Source organism: Carlito syrichta, unplaced genomic scaffold, assembly GCF_000164805.1.
Source record: "Carlito syrichta isolate Samal-C Ts95f unplaced genomic scaffold, Tarsius_syrichta-2.0.1 Scaffold306983, whole genome shotgun sequence".
NCBI lineage: Eukaryota > Metazoa > Chordata > Mammalia > Primates > Tarsiidae > Carlito > Carlito syrichta.
This window is the reverse complement of record NW_007251079.1, coordinates 342,762-356,986: the sequence shown is the minus strand read 5'-3', so window position 1 is coordinate 356,986 and position 14,225 is coordinate 342,762. Positions and strand designations below refer to the sequence as shown.

Sequence of the window (14,225 nt, the reverse complement as noted above, 5' to 3'; positions counted from 1 at the left end):
AGGCTGGAGTGTAGTGGGGCGATCACAGTTTACTGTGTTGCCCAGGCTAGTCTTGAACTCCTGGGCTCAAGGGATACTCCCACCTCTGCTTCCAGAGTAACTGGGACTACAGGCACACATTCCCACACCAGCTAATTTATTATTATTATTATTATTATTATTTCTTGTAGAGAGGAGGTCTTGCTGTGTTACCCAGTCTGGTTTCAAGGGATCCTCCTATCTTGGCCTCCCAAGGTGGTAGTATTACAAGCATGAATATCCTGTTTCTAATATCAGACTTGACTATTTCTAAACCCAGTATAGGGTTTTACCTATTTGCTTATTTGCTACCATTTTCTTTATTTAAAAAAAAAAATCAGGATTTCACTCTGTTGCCCAGGCTGGTGTGCAGTGGCATGATCATGGCTCACAGTAGCTTCCAACTCTTGGGCTCAAGCGATCCCCCTGCATTAGCTTCCCAAGGAGCTGAAACTACAGGCATATGCCACCACACCCAGCTATTTTAATTTTTTGTAGACAAGGTTTTGCTACGTTACCCACACTGGTCTTGAACTCCTGGGCTCAAGCAATCCTCCTGTCTCTACCTCCCAAAATGTTGGGATCACAAGTGTAAACCATCACACCTGGCCTATTTTCTTTTATTTATTTATAGACATTCTTAAAATATTCTGAATGTAGATGATTCATCGTTCAATGCATCTCTCTTTTTGCAGAAGAAACGTCAACCTGATGTTGACTTTTATCATTGCTTGTGTGTTTTTCTACTTTTATGACATATATTAAATATTCATCAACAGGCAGTATTGTTTTGCATATTTTAAATCTCTGTAAATGGCATCATGCTGTATGAATAGTTACGTATCTTGGTATCTTTGTTTTTGTTGTGCTCATCATTGCTGTGGAGATTTATTCATGTGGTTACAAGTAACTTTAGTTGAATCATTTTGACTGCAATATGGTATTCCATTTTATGAACATATAATTTGTTCATTTATTTTTCTTCAGATGGACATGTATGTAATATCTAATTGTTTACTATTAAAAGTGTAACATTTCTTTGTGCATATCCTAGAGCTTCTCTGAGGCATATACTCAGAAGTAGAGCTAGTTCACTGGGTATGCACACTTATTAGGCAGGAAGGTTAGGTTTTGCTGCAGTGCAAACAACCATCAAATGTCAGTGGTGCAAAAGGTTTCTTTTTTGCTCGCATAAAGTCCATTTGGGGCCAGGTGACTCTTCAGGAAAAGCTGGTCTCCACCTGTTAGTTCTTGTTTCTCAACTACTTTGATCATATGACATCTCTATTCCAACTCCCGTTCCCAAGATTTTAGCAGCAAGAAAGAGACAGTCTAGAGATCAGCAAACCACTGCTAAAAGTTTCCGTCCAGAAACTGCACACGTGGCTGACCCTCACATCTCATCGCTGAAATAAGCCACACGACCCACCTAACTCAAGGTGCTAGGAAAGCGCAGTCATCTCACATTCTTGGAAGGAGAGGACTCAGAAATATTGAAGATCAATGTTACTGTCTACCATGAGCATCTTCCATTTTTCTTAAAATGTGCCAGCAGGTAGGGGTCCAAGAGAAAATAAATATTTCTCTTTATAGAGGTTTTACTAATTTTCTCTTCCACCAAAGTGTATGAGAACTTAATTACTGTACTTTTACCAACACCTGGAATTGTAGACTTTTAAAAGTCTTGCCATGTCGATATGTGTCCAAAGCTACTCATTACTGATATACGTGATCTAACTGGGCACGGTGGCTCATGCCTGTAATCCCAGCACTTGGGAAGACTGAGGTGGGAGGACTGCCTAAGCCCAGGAGTTCAAGACAAGCCTGCGCAACACAGTAAGACCTCCTTTCTACAAAAAATTTAAAAATTAGCTGGGCGTGGTGACACACATCTGTAGTCCCAACTACTCGGGAGGCTGAGACAGGAGGATCACTTGAGGCCAGGTGGTCGAGGTTATGATGAGCTGAGATTGCACCACTGCCCAGGTGACAGAGTAAAACCTTGTTTTCAAAATAAATAAATAAATATAAAATGGATCACAATGGGAGTAGGAACACTGGTTAAAGAGATGGTCTAAAGCATATACCCATAAGCCACTGCAACCTGAATACTTACCCTTAGAAATCACACTCTTTTTCTGAGTTTTATCACCCTTGCAAGTGTTCATATTCATTTACCCATTTCCCATTAATTAGAGTCCTCCAGTGGGCAAGGTATACATGTACCTCTAGCATATAATATTTTATATCCTCAAGAGCAATTTGATCACTGGCTTAATAGCAGGAAACTTACCATATATTCTCTAACCACTATATACACTCAACTCAGAACACTTACTAGAATGCACAGTGTCAACTCCCCACAGGAATGTAACTTTCATTCCATGATTGGAATTGTCATCAAGTTCAGTTGGAAATGCTATCCATTTCACCTACCGCTATATTCCCAGCCTATGGAATCGTGCTAGGCATACATTAGGTGCTCAGTAAGTCTTAGTTAAATGAATCAATGAATCTTTTGCCTTTGTTGAATCTCTGTGGTAGGTTGACTTTTTTCCTGTTTGAGCTTTCCTATCTCCCTAAACATGTTGAAATCTCTTCATTTCCTGGGGTTCACATGAGGCTTAAAATTGTGAAATACAAGGGAAGGATACTGGCCGATTTTAGTCACCTTAAGAGAAGTGGTAACATACAGAAAATGACACATATAACAGTTCAGTCTAGGTCATGTCAAAAGGTCATAAACCAAAGATTTAGTCATTCTGGATTGCCATATCCTTTTAAGCAAGACAACATAATAATAATGACTAGGCATCGTGCAAAGCATCTTACATATGTGATTTCATTTACTCCTTCCAACAATCATAAAAGATAGGTTCTATTATCCTTATTACAGACATAGATTAAGATTTAGAAAAGACATTTTATGGCTGGGCTTGGTGGCTCAGCCTATAATCCCAGCACTTTGGGAGGCTGGGGAGAGTGGATTGGCTGAACTGCAGGCTCAAGACCAACCTGGGCAAGACTTGGCAAGACTTCATTTCTACAATAAAATAAAAAATAACCGGGTGTGGTAGCGCACATCTGTAGTTCCAACTACTTGGAAGGCTGAGGCGGAAGGATCACCTAAGCCCAGCAGGTAGAGGCTACGGGGGCCGTGAGCATTCGTGTCACTTCTCTCCAGCCTGGATGAAGGAGTGAGACTCCTACTCAAAAAAAAGAAAGAAAGAAAAGACACTTTATTCAAGATTAATTAGTCAGATAGTGAGTTGTAGAGCCAGGATCCAAACTCAGGTCTGTCCAACTCCTAGAAAAACGCTCTGAACTACTTTGCCACATTGCCTTATCTGAAACCCAAAGCCACGGCCATACCATCCTGAACAAGCCTGATCTCATCTGAGACCCAAAACCCCTGAATAGAAAACAGACCCGTACAGATGGGTCATGAGAACCAACCAAGTGTTCTATCTTGGAGTGATCTTAATCCATGAGTCAGAGATGGCCAAGGCCCAAAGCTTAGATTACCATTCATAGATATCCAGTACCCCTGGTATCAGGCCACTACCAGGAAAGCAACAGACCTGCCCCACTGACTGGCTATTACTTATTTTAAATATCAACCCTGTGAATAACTTTTATTCACATAATATCATAGTAGGGCATTGGAGACCAATAATATCCTATTTGAATGCATGCTAGCCAGAAACACTTTAAATGTTTTTTAAAAGTTTTGTTATAGAAAATTTCCAACTTATCTAAAACACATTCAGTCATATTCTAAGGTACTGAGGGGGTTAGGACTCCAGCATATGAATTTGGACTAGGACACAATTCAACCACTAACTGTAAGGAACCAACAATTGGAAAGCAAATAAACACCACATAAAGTCTAACATAACAGTTTATTACTCACCCAAAGAGGAAGAAAAGAAGAGCCGAAAAAAGAGTTAAGGAGTATGGCCAGGCACAGTGGCTCATGCCTGTAATCCTGGCAATTTGGGAGGTTCAGGTGGGAGGATTGAGCTCAGGGGATCAAGACAAGCCTGGGCAACATAGCAAGACCTCATTTCTACAAAAAAGAAAAATTAGCTAGGCATGGTAGTGTGCATCTGCAGTCTCAGCTACTTGGAGACTGAGATGGAAGGATCGCCTGAGCCCAGAAGGTTGAGGCTGTGAAGAGCCATGATCCTGCCACTGCACTCCAGCCTGGGTGAGAGTGAAACTCTAAAGTGAAACAAATAAATAAGAGGAAGAGGTAAGGAGTAGTTATTTGGAAGGAGCAGTCTTCTTTTCGCACCATTTTCTTCACTAGTTTTTCAAACTCTAGGGTCATCTTACACTCTTACTGCACTTAAAAATAAAGTTATGGCCTAGAAAACCCCCTTTGAAGCAAAAGAATAAGTCTAACACTAGAAAGAGCTCATGCAAGAAACAGGTCAAAGGCCACCGATGACCCCAACTTTTCATTTCTTCCTTGACATTGGCATGCAAAGCAAAATGACTTGGGTACATCCAAAAATGGCAGACATTCTCATTTGTTTCCTATGATATTCTCTGACTAGAAAATATTGTTGAGTAAACTGGCGTGTATCTTTGCCTGAAACCACAATCTTGAAAGAGCACATCTTCTGGAGTGTTAGAGTGTGATAAGGTAAAAAGTCATTATATCTAAAGAAAGTAAGTTTTGCCCAAAAAGAGGTATAACCTTGTAAGAGCTGCTGTGGTAAAAAGTGATTAACTGAGCAGACATCATTTAAGTCTGTACAGTGAGCTCCCATCATCCAGGTTCAACAGTCAACTCACGGCCAGTCTTGTCCCATCTATATCCCCATCCTCCCTCCCTCAGATGATCTTGAAGCAAGTCTAGATCATATTTCATCTGTAGATTAGAATAACTTTTAGAGAAGAAAAATGGTTAAGCTTTTAATAGATGAAATGCAAATGACAGTGGACTAAAAGTTCCACAAGAATTCCCCAATAGTACGTAAATCTGATAAAAGAATCTTTTCATATTAAAAGTTTATTATTTAGACATTATTTCAAAGCTTAACTCTGCTGCCTATTAGTTGTACGATTTGGGCACATTACGTCACTTCTCGGAACCTCAGTTTCAGCATTCAAAAAATAAGGGCTGGTGAAGGGACTTCATAAAGTTGTATAGGGCAAATAAAATTATATATAATGCATTTAGCACAAGTCTGACATCATAAACATATCATAAAGGTAGCTATTTTTTTCTTTCAATATCTGGTTCAGAGTGGTGCTCAATACATTGCTATTTACCATACACAAGCCCCCTACATGCGAACCTTCAAATTGCAAACTTTCAAAGATGCGAACGTGCATTTGCACGTCTAATCACATTAGTTCGCATGCCTGGCATCCATCATCACATGCATGTATCCTGTACAAGTGATTGTGCTTTTGTGTACTTTACTGTACAGTACTGGATAGAGTGAAGTAGTACAGTATCTTTATTGCAAGCCCAGGAGTTCTGGAAGTAAGTGTAAAAGCAACAGCGATGTAGTTGGTATTGTAGAACTGATTGTGTTAGTTGGGTACCCAGGCTGACTTTGTTAGATTTATGAACAAATTGGAGTTACAAATATGTTCTTGGAATGGAATTTGTTCCTATGTAGGGGACTTACTGTAGTTATTCTATTCTTTTTTTTTTTTTTTTTTAAAGAAAGCAGGAATTATTGAGAGGATAGAAAAGATCCCACAGTGGGAGGGGACCCAAGGGAGTTGCCCATTATTCCATTCTTATAAGAAATTCCTGTGACATTTGATGAAGTTTGCTGGTGTGGCCACCCATGCTTGTCTCTAAGATTGTCTGAATCTAAAGCTAGAATCTCCCCCATAGTGGATTCTCCCTGGGCACAGCTCAACTGAGCCATCCATTCCCTTCCCCTTACATCCTTCAGCTAGCTAACAGTAGATAGAACACAAAACCTAGCTCTCAAGTTGAAACTTGAAGGAGAGAAAAAACAAGTGCAAAAAAGAATTTGCTGGGTGTGGTGACTCACAACTGTAATCCCAGCATTTGGGAAGCTGAGCAGGAGAATCGCTTGAGGTCAGGAATTCGAGACCAGGATGGGCAACAGAGCGAGACCCCAAATCCACAAAAAATTAAAAAATTAGCCTAGTGTGGTGGTGAGCACCTGTAGTCCCAGCTACTCCTGAGGTTTGGTGGGGGTAGGGGGAGGGCTACTTGAGCCCAGGAGTTTGAGAATGTAATGTGCTATGATCATACCACTGCATTTCAGCCTAAGAGAGTGAAACCTGTCCAAAAATCAAATCAAATTAAATTAAAAAAAAGAATAATTCACCAAACGATAGCTTCTCAAATAGAAGGTCTGGAAACTGTTCCTCATATTAAGCATGAGCCAGATTTCCAAAAGCAGTATGACAGCTATGCAAACATGTTGCAGCAAAAAAGGGAGAAAAAAATAGCTCAAAGATGAGATGGTAAAACAACAGAATATTGTAAAAAGAGGGATAGAAGTTAAGGAAACAAATTAAGGGCCAAAGTAATACCACTGAAGAACCATTAAATAAACAGAAACTACTCATAGTAGACATTTGTTTAAAATTGAATTATTAGCTCCAACAATAGTCTTCAGCTTTGCTTTTTAACAGATGGAAAAATTTTTAAACATTCAAGTAAATATAGAGAAGATAACAAAAATGGAAAACAGACAAAACCAAGTCGACCCTAAGCTAACAGATGTCCCTGAAGTGGCAAACCCAATAAATCAAATGGAAACATCAGAAAAAGCTCTAAAAGAAAAAAAAATCTCCCTGAAGTGATTAAATATGCAGATTAAAGGAGCACACAAAATTGCAAAATTTAGATATATTCTGGTTGCAATCGAACTTTAAACAATTATTCAAGAATATAAGCAAGAAAAACAAGCTGGAACTACAGGCACACACCATCTACACCCAGCTAGGATTTTTTTTTTTCTTTTGTCAGCCGCACTGGCTGCAAATCCTCCTTGGACTTGTTCCATTTCAGAAGTAGTGGAACATGCCTGTAAAGACACATTGTCATTCATTGATAAGGGTAACAAGGAAACATCTCAAAAAAGAAATAGGCAGACAAACTCAGGGAAAATAACACATATCAACCTTTCTTGGGAAAAAAAAAAACATCCAACAACGACTAAAACCAACAAGAAGATAAATGGAAAAGCTGTGGAAAAAAAGACCAAGTTCAGTGTCTTCTGTCAAAAGACAATAGAGTAATAGCTACCAAATTCTGAGAAATAGAAAGTGTGACTCACGACTTTTATATTTAGCCAGGCTAATTTGCAAGATAACCAAAGGACATTCTCAGGACTACACATATTCAAGGACTACAACCACTATAAGCTCTTCTTTGTGTGTATGTGGGGAGTAGGGGGGGTGGAGATAGGTGTGTGGGTTACATGTTGATTAAATCTATACAAACCAGAGAGAAATTAAAGAAAAAAACTCAAGAATGGAGAAGACATGATAAAATCCTGGTGTAGAACACTGAATCCGTTCAAATACAGAATAAAGATTAACCAACTGTGGAAATTATGGTTGCAAGACAGGATGTGTCTATTAAAAATCCTAACCACATAAAAAAGAAATGAACATCCTAAACTCATTAGAGGATAGGGGAGTTGGAGAATGTTCGCTGTGCCAATGTCCTCAGCTTTCCTACAAATGCATAAAACACGCTCTCTGAAAGTATAACATGAAACTGGGCAGTGGCTTACACATGTAATTTCAGCTCTTGAAGCCAAGGTGGGAGGATTGCTTGAGCCCAGGAGTTCAAGACCAGCCTGGGTAACATAACGAGACCTCTTCTCTACAAAAAATTTTTAAAATGAGCCGAGCGTGGTGAAGTGCACCTGTAGTCCCGCTACTTGGGAGGCTGAAGCAAGAGGAATGCCTGAACCCAGGAGGTCAAGGCTACAGTGAGCCATGATCATGTCACTGTACGTCAGCCTGGATGACAGAGTAAGACTCCAACTCTAAATAAATAAAGTTGGGTTTTTTTTTATTTAAACTTTTTTCGAAAAGCACAACGTGAAAGTAGAAACAGACACATGAATAAACACTCATAATGCTTATTATAATTTTTTTCTTAATTTTAGGAGTATCTTTCAAGAACTAATATTCCTGGTCATAAATGTTTATTTTAAATGCACCAATTCCTTCAATTTCACTTTCAATACAGTTTAACCTTAGTTCCTTTTTTTTTTTCTTTTTTTTGGTCAAATTGAAAGAGGATTGAATTTAATAGTGTTATCTAATAAAAGCACATCCATAATGAGCCCATTTGTGCCCAGTAAGCCTTTTTTTCTGTATGTGCCTAAGAGGTGGTCTGAGCAATGCCTGCTTTTAGCAAGGGCTCATGGTAGAACTTGTAGCAATTTGGTACTTTTTTTGCTTTTTTCTCCCGTTATCTTCCTCCTCCTCCTCCTCCTTCTTCTCCCCTCCAACTTCTTCCAGTGAAACTGCATTCTCTTTACGATATTCTAAAAAATAAAAACAAGCAGGGGAAAAAAAAGGGTTCAAATCACAGAATCTGCGCCATGACACAGCTGCTTATGAGCCCGTAGACAGGACCTTAACAATTCTTAGTTACATAACGACTTGCAGATGGAAAACACCAGTTGCAGAGAAAATGCCAGGTGAGCAAATGGTCACAAAGATGATAATGGATGAGGAACTGAGAGGACAGCTTGAAGAAGTACTGCCAGCCTCAGGCTGGGAGTCAGAAGAGCTGAGATCTTGTTCTGGTTTAGACACTCATTCTTGGTCTTTCGCTGAAGCATTGAATCTTGCTGAGCACTGGGTCCAGTCCTGCAATATTTTCCCATTTTTTTTCCTGAAGAACTGGGAATATATATATTTTAGGTGAAATATCGTGATACTGAAACACTGACAACTAACCCGAAATATTTTAAACTTACCAGTTGGTGGTCTTCACTTTTCACACACCCCATCAGTGGGCCATGTTGATCCTCATGAAAGCTGTTGAGTCAGACAAGACAAGATCAGGTGCGTCAGGGCGGTATGGGCGTAGTCAGGCGTGGTGGCTCACGCTTGTAATACCAGCACTTTGAGAGGTGGAGGTGAGAGGACTGACTGCCTGAGCCCAGGGGCTCAAGACCAGCCTGGGCAACTTGGCAAGATCTTGTCTCTACAATAAATTAAAAAATTAGCTGGGGGTGGTGGCGCACATCTGTAGTTCCTGCTAACTGGAAGGCTAGGTGGTAGGATCGCCTGAGCCCAGCAGGTTGAAGTTGCAGTGACTGTGAGTATGCCACTGTACTCCAGTCTGGGTGACAGAGTGAGACTCCCACAAAAAAAAATTAGAAAAAGAGAAAGACACGAAGAGAAAGAAAGGAAGAGAGGAAGGAAGGAAGGAAGGAAGGAAGGAAGGAAGGAAGGAAGGAAGGAAGGAAGGAAGGAAAGAAGGAAGGAAGGAAGGAAGCTGTTGAGTCACTAACGTCCAATTGTGCACGTTTATTTCAACTATGTTGAATTTCAAGCTATCCCACTGATAGCTTGAAATCAGCTATGGTAGCCGTATTGACACCATGGAAATCAGTAAATGCTACGATTCAGCCCTCAGCCCTGCCCCTGCTATCCCTCCCCACACACACACACTGAAACTGGTTATAAAACATTTACCAGAATGCCATTGTAGCTATCTGTCCCAGCTGATTCTAGAGTTCTGGTATTAAAGATCAGAACTGGAAGAGATTGTGCAAGAAATGGAAACTCAGTCTTACTAACTAAGGCTAAAAAAAGGAAATTTCATTGAAAACATGAATGAGGCCAGGTGCAGTGGCTCATGCCTATAATCCCAGACCTTTGGGAGACTGATAGGAGAGGATCACTTGAGGCCAGGAGCTCTAGACCAACCTGGGCCACATAGTGACATTTTGTCTCTACAAAAAAAAAAAAAAAATTTTTAAATTAGCCAGGCATAGTGGTGTGTTACAATCCCAGCTACTTGGGAGGCCAAGGCAGGAGGATATCTTCAGTCCCAGAAGCTGAGGTTACTGTGAGCCATGATCTACCACTGCATTCCAGTCTAGGCAACAGAGTGAGACTCTGACTCAAAAGGAAAGAAGAAGAAGAAAGGAAGGTAAGAGAAAGAAAGAAAGAAAGAAAGAAAGAAAGACAGAAAGACAGAAAGACAGAAAGAAAGAAAGAAAGAAAGAAAGACAGAAAGACAGAAAGACAGACAGAAAGAAAGAAAGAAAGAAAGAAAGAAAGAAAGAAAGAAAGAAAGAAAGAAAGAAAGAAAAGAAAGAAGGAAGAAAACCAAAGGAAGAAAAAGGCTGTTAATAACGGTGACAAGGACAGCTCATTCATTGGCTTTATTCATTAGACAAAGATTTCCAGAGCTCCTTACTATGTCCCAAGCATATTAGATAGTGGGCACGGGGTGATGTGGAAGGCAGGCACCATCCTTACCCTGATGGAGTTTCTAGTTTAGTGGGGGAAACAGGCCAAAGGTGCAAAGGCCTAGAGAGGCAGGAAGGGGACTTAAGTTTGTGAAATGACATGAATGGATGGGACCTGTGACAAGCCAAAAAGAGGATGTACTGATGAAAGTTCTTCAAGCTTAATTAAAAAGAAAATGCTGGGAGGGCCATGGAACGTATCTGTAGGCACACGTCCTCCGCGTCACCTGAGAAACCTCTGCATTAAATGAATAATCGCACAAACAATTATGCAAGTGGAGATAAGGACTAGGGAAAAAAAGTCCACAATGCCAGGAAGATGTGTAATAATGACTTCTGACTATAATTCCTGAGGAGATTACATTTTATCAGAGACCTGACAGATTAATAAGAGTTAGTTAGGCAGGAGAGATTGGGGGAAAGGTGAGTGGAACAGGTAAGTGTAACAGCAGAGGGCACAGGACATCTGAAGCTTTGGTGTGACTGGAGCCCAGGAGGTGAGGGGGAAAAATAGTAAGAGACAAGCGAGAAGTTCAGGGTTCAGATGTTGCAAGATGGAATAGACTGTGTTGAGAATTTTGAACTTATTCTTGAACTAATGGGAACTCATTAAAGGATTTTAAACAAGGATCATTTTTGAGTTGGAGTCTCACTTTGTCACCCAGGCCGCATACAATGGAATGATCATGGCTACCGTAACCTCGACTTCCCGGGTTCAGGCAATCTTTCCGCCTCAGCCTCCCAAATAGCTGGAACCACAGGCATAAGCCCCCACTCCCGGCTAATTTTTTAATTTACTGTAGAGACGAAGTCTCGCCAAGTTGCCCAAGCTGGTCTTGAATCCCTGGGCCTCAAACCCAATCCACTCACCTCGGCCTCCCAAAGTGCTGGGATTCACGGGTGTGAGCTAACATGCCAACGGCTTGTATGTATATTTATTTATTTTATTTTATTTTATTTTTTAACAATCCCACAGCATTTATTGTCATCTTGTAATAACATAAGGGTAATCAAAACAATATGAACAAATGTTTTTGAACTATACTCAAAACAAAGGACACCTTAAAAAAAAAAAAAACTATATTGCACTCTCAACAATTTCTCACTTCATTGATCATTTCTAGTTGGAGACACTTTGCAGCAGGGTAATATTATCTCCTTTTAGCATGATCCGACCCAGTTGTTTTCTTGACTTTGTTTTAGAATGAATCTCTTCTGCATCATCTAATATAAGGTTCATATACTCATCAAAGCCAATGATACAGCCCTCTACCCGCATATTCACTTGCTCATAAAGCCACACCTGAATCCGGGATCTGTTTTGCAAGTATCTGAAGATGAGGTTGACGGGCTGCACCATGATCTTCTGCACTTTCTGGCCCTGGCCACGGTAAGCCATGGTGGAATAATCTCACAAAGAGCACACGCGCACACTCCCTCAGAAAGCAACTTCCGGAATAAAGAACCGGAAACTGTATGTATATTTAAAAGAAGATTCTGGGCCGGGCTCAGAGGCTGAGCCTGTCATCTCAGCACGTTGGGAGGCCGAGGCAAATGGATTGCCTGAGCCGCGGGTTCAAGACCAGCCCGGGCAAGTTGATGAGACCTGGTCTCTACAATAAATTTTAAAAATTAGCTGGGCATGGTAGCAAGTAGTTCCAGCTACTTGGAAGGCTGAGGCAGAAGGATCGCCTGAGCCCAGCAGGTCAACACTGGGGTGGCCGTGAGTATGCCACTGCATTCCAGCCTGGGCAATGGAGTGAGACTCCAACTCAAAAAAATATATATATTCTGGTTGGAGTGTAGGGAAATGATAGGAGAAAGAGGATAAGACAGGATGTGGTGAGACCAGTTAGGAGGCTGTTGCAGGAGTTCCAGTGAGATGGGTTAGACTTGGACCAGGTGTTTAGCATTTAAAATGAAAGATATTTGATCATTTGGGATTTGGAGTAATTGTAACCAAAAACTCCATCTTACAGTGGTTTATTGAATAGTCCTCACGCACATAATTGAAGTCTGCACATAATCAGCCTCTAATTACATTGGTGACTCCAAAATTTCTTTTTATTTTATTTTATTTTTTTAGAGATGAGGTCTTGCCAAGTTGCCCAGGATGGTCTCAAATCCGTGAGCTCAAGCAATCCTCTCACCTCGGCCTCCCAAAGTACTGGGATTATAGGCGTGAGCCACCACGTCCAGCCGCAACTCCACAATTTCTAGGGACCAGATTCCTCGCCTCGCAACATGTGACTTCCACCTCCTGGTCCCAGTGGCTGCTCGCATTCCAGGCATGTTGTTTTCATTCCAGCCAACATGAATGAGGAAAGAAAGTGAACTCCAAGACAGGGCGACTCCTTTTAAGGGCATTTTTCGAAATTATATGTGACGCTTTTCGTTCCAGCTTCTTGCACAGCACTTGGTCACAAGGCCCCATTTGATTCCAAGGAAAGACAGGAAACAAAACGGCAGCTCTAAGAGGTCACTACAGGTCGAACTGAAAATCAGAAGTTCTACAACTAAGAATGAAAAAGACAACAAACATTGAGCAACAGGCAGCATCTTCTGCAACAGAAATAGACAAAGTTGAGTTAAGTTTTGGAGGTGGAATTAACAGGATTTGATGGCTGATGGAATGGGAGAGGGGGATATGGGGAAAAGAAAGAAAAAACCGATTTCCTCTTTTCTATCACAGTCAACTGAATAAGTGATAATGTTTTCATGGAAATGGAGAAATCAAAGGAGAGGCGGATTTGGGGCAAATCACAAGAAATAGATGCTGGGAGTGTCCACTCAGCCCTCAAAATGAAAAGGGAAACAACTTATCAGCTCCCTTGTATACCCTTCTAAAGGTGTTCTGTGCCCATGGAGGCATGTGTGTATGTGTGTGTGAATTTGTGTATGATCCGTGTGTTTATACACATGTAGACTCGTACACTTTTTTTTTTACAAAAATGATAGTGTACAATTACACCATTAAATACTTTGAATTTTTTGCTTTGTATGCCAGCAACAAATATATAATTATTTTTAGCATTCATCTTTTAAATCATGGAGGAAATAAAAAATGGAGTTACAAATAAATTACATTACTATTTTCTTTTTTTTTTTTTTTAGTTGGAGTCTCACTCTGCTGCCCAGACTGGAATGCAGTGGCACGCTCATGACCACCACAACCTTGACCTCCTGGGCTCAGGCGATCCTTCCGCCTCAGCCTTCCAAGTAGCTGGCACTACTGGTGTGCGCCACCATGCCCGAGTCATTTTTTGATTTATTGTAGAAACGAGATCCTGCCAAGTTGCCCAGGCTGGTTTTGAACCTCTGGGCTCAGGCAATCCTCTCACCTCTGCCTCCCAAAGTGCTGGGATTACAGGCATGAACCACTGCACCTGGCCCAAAAATATATGACTATTGGCTTCTATAGTTACTTATATAGTTATCTTTACCAGAGATCTTTATTTCTTTGTATGGCTTCAAGCTAGATCTGAATGACTCCCTTTGACATTTCTTGTAGGCAGGTCTACCATTAACAAGCTCCCCTCCCATGTTATCTTTATTAGGAATATCTTAATTTCTTCATTTTGGAAGGGTAGTTTTGCCATCTATAGAATTTTTGGCATACCTTTTTTTTCTTTGAACACTTTAAGTGTTATTTATTTATTTATTTATTTATTTGAATCGAGGGTCTCACTTTGTCACTCAGGCTGGAGTACAGGGTGTACCTGGCAAAGTTTTCGTTTGTTTGTTTGTTTT

The 14,225-nt window shown here is 40.6% G+C and overlaps 1 pseudogene across 1 annotated transcript; it reads right to left on the bottom strand.

Annotated features, from left to right (window-relative positions):
• Positions 1-11,438: 11,438 nt before the first annotated feature.
• On the bottom strand, positions 11,439-11,928 carry LOC103266024 (annotated as a pseudogene). Its single transcript, XR_002482286.1, has one exon. The product of XR_002482286.1 is annotated as a small nuclear ribonucleoprotein E pseudogene (transcript).
• Between the last annotated feature and the right edge of the window lie 2,297 nt (positions 11,929-14,225).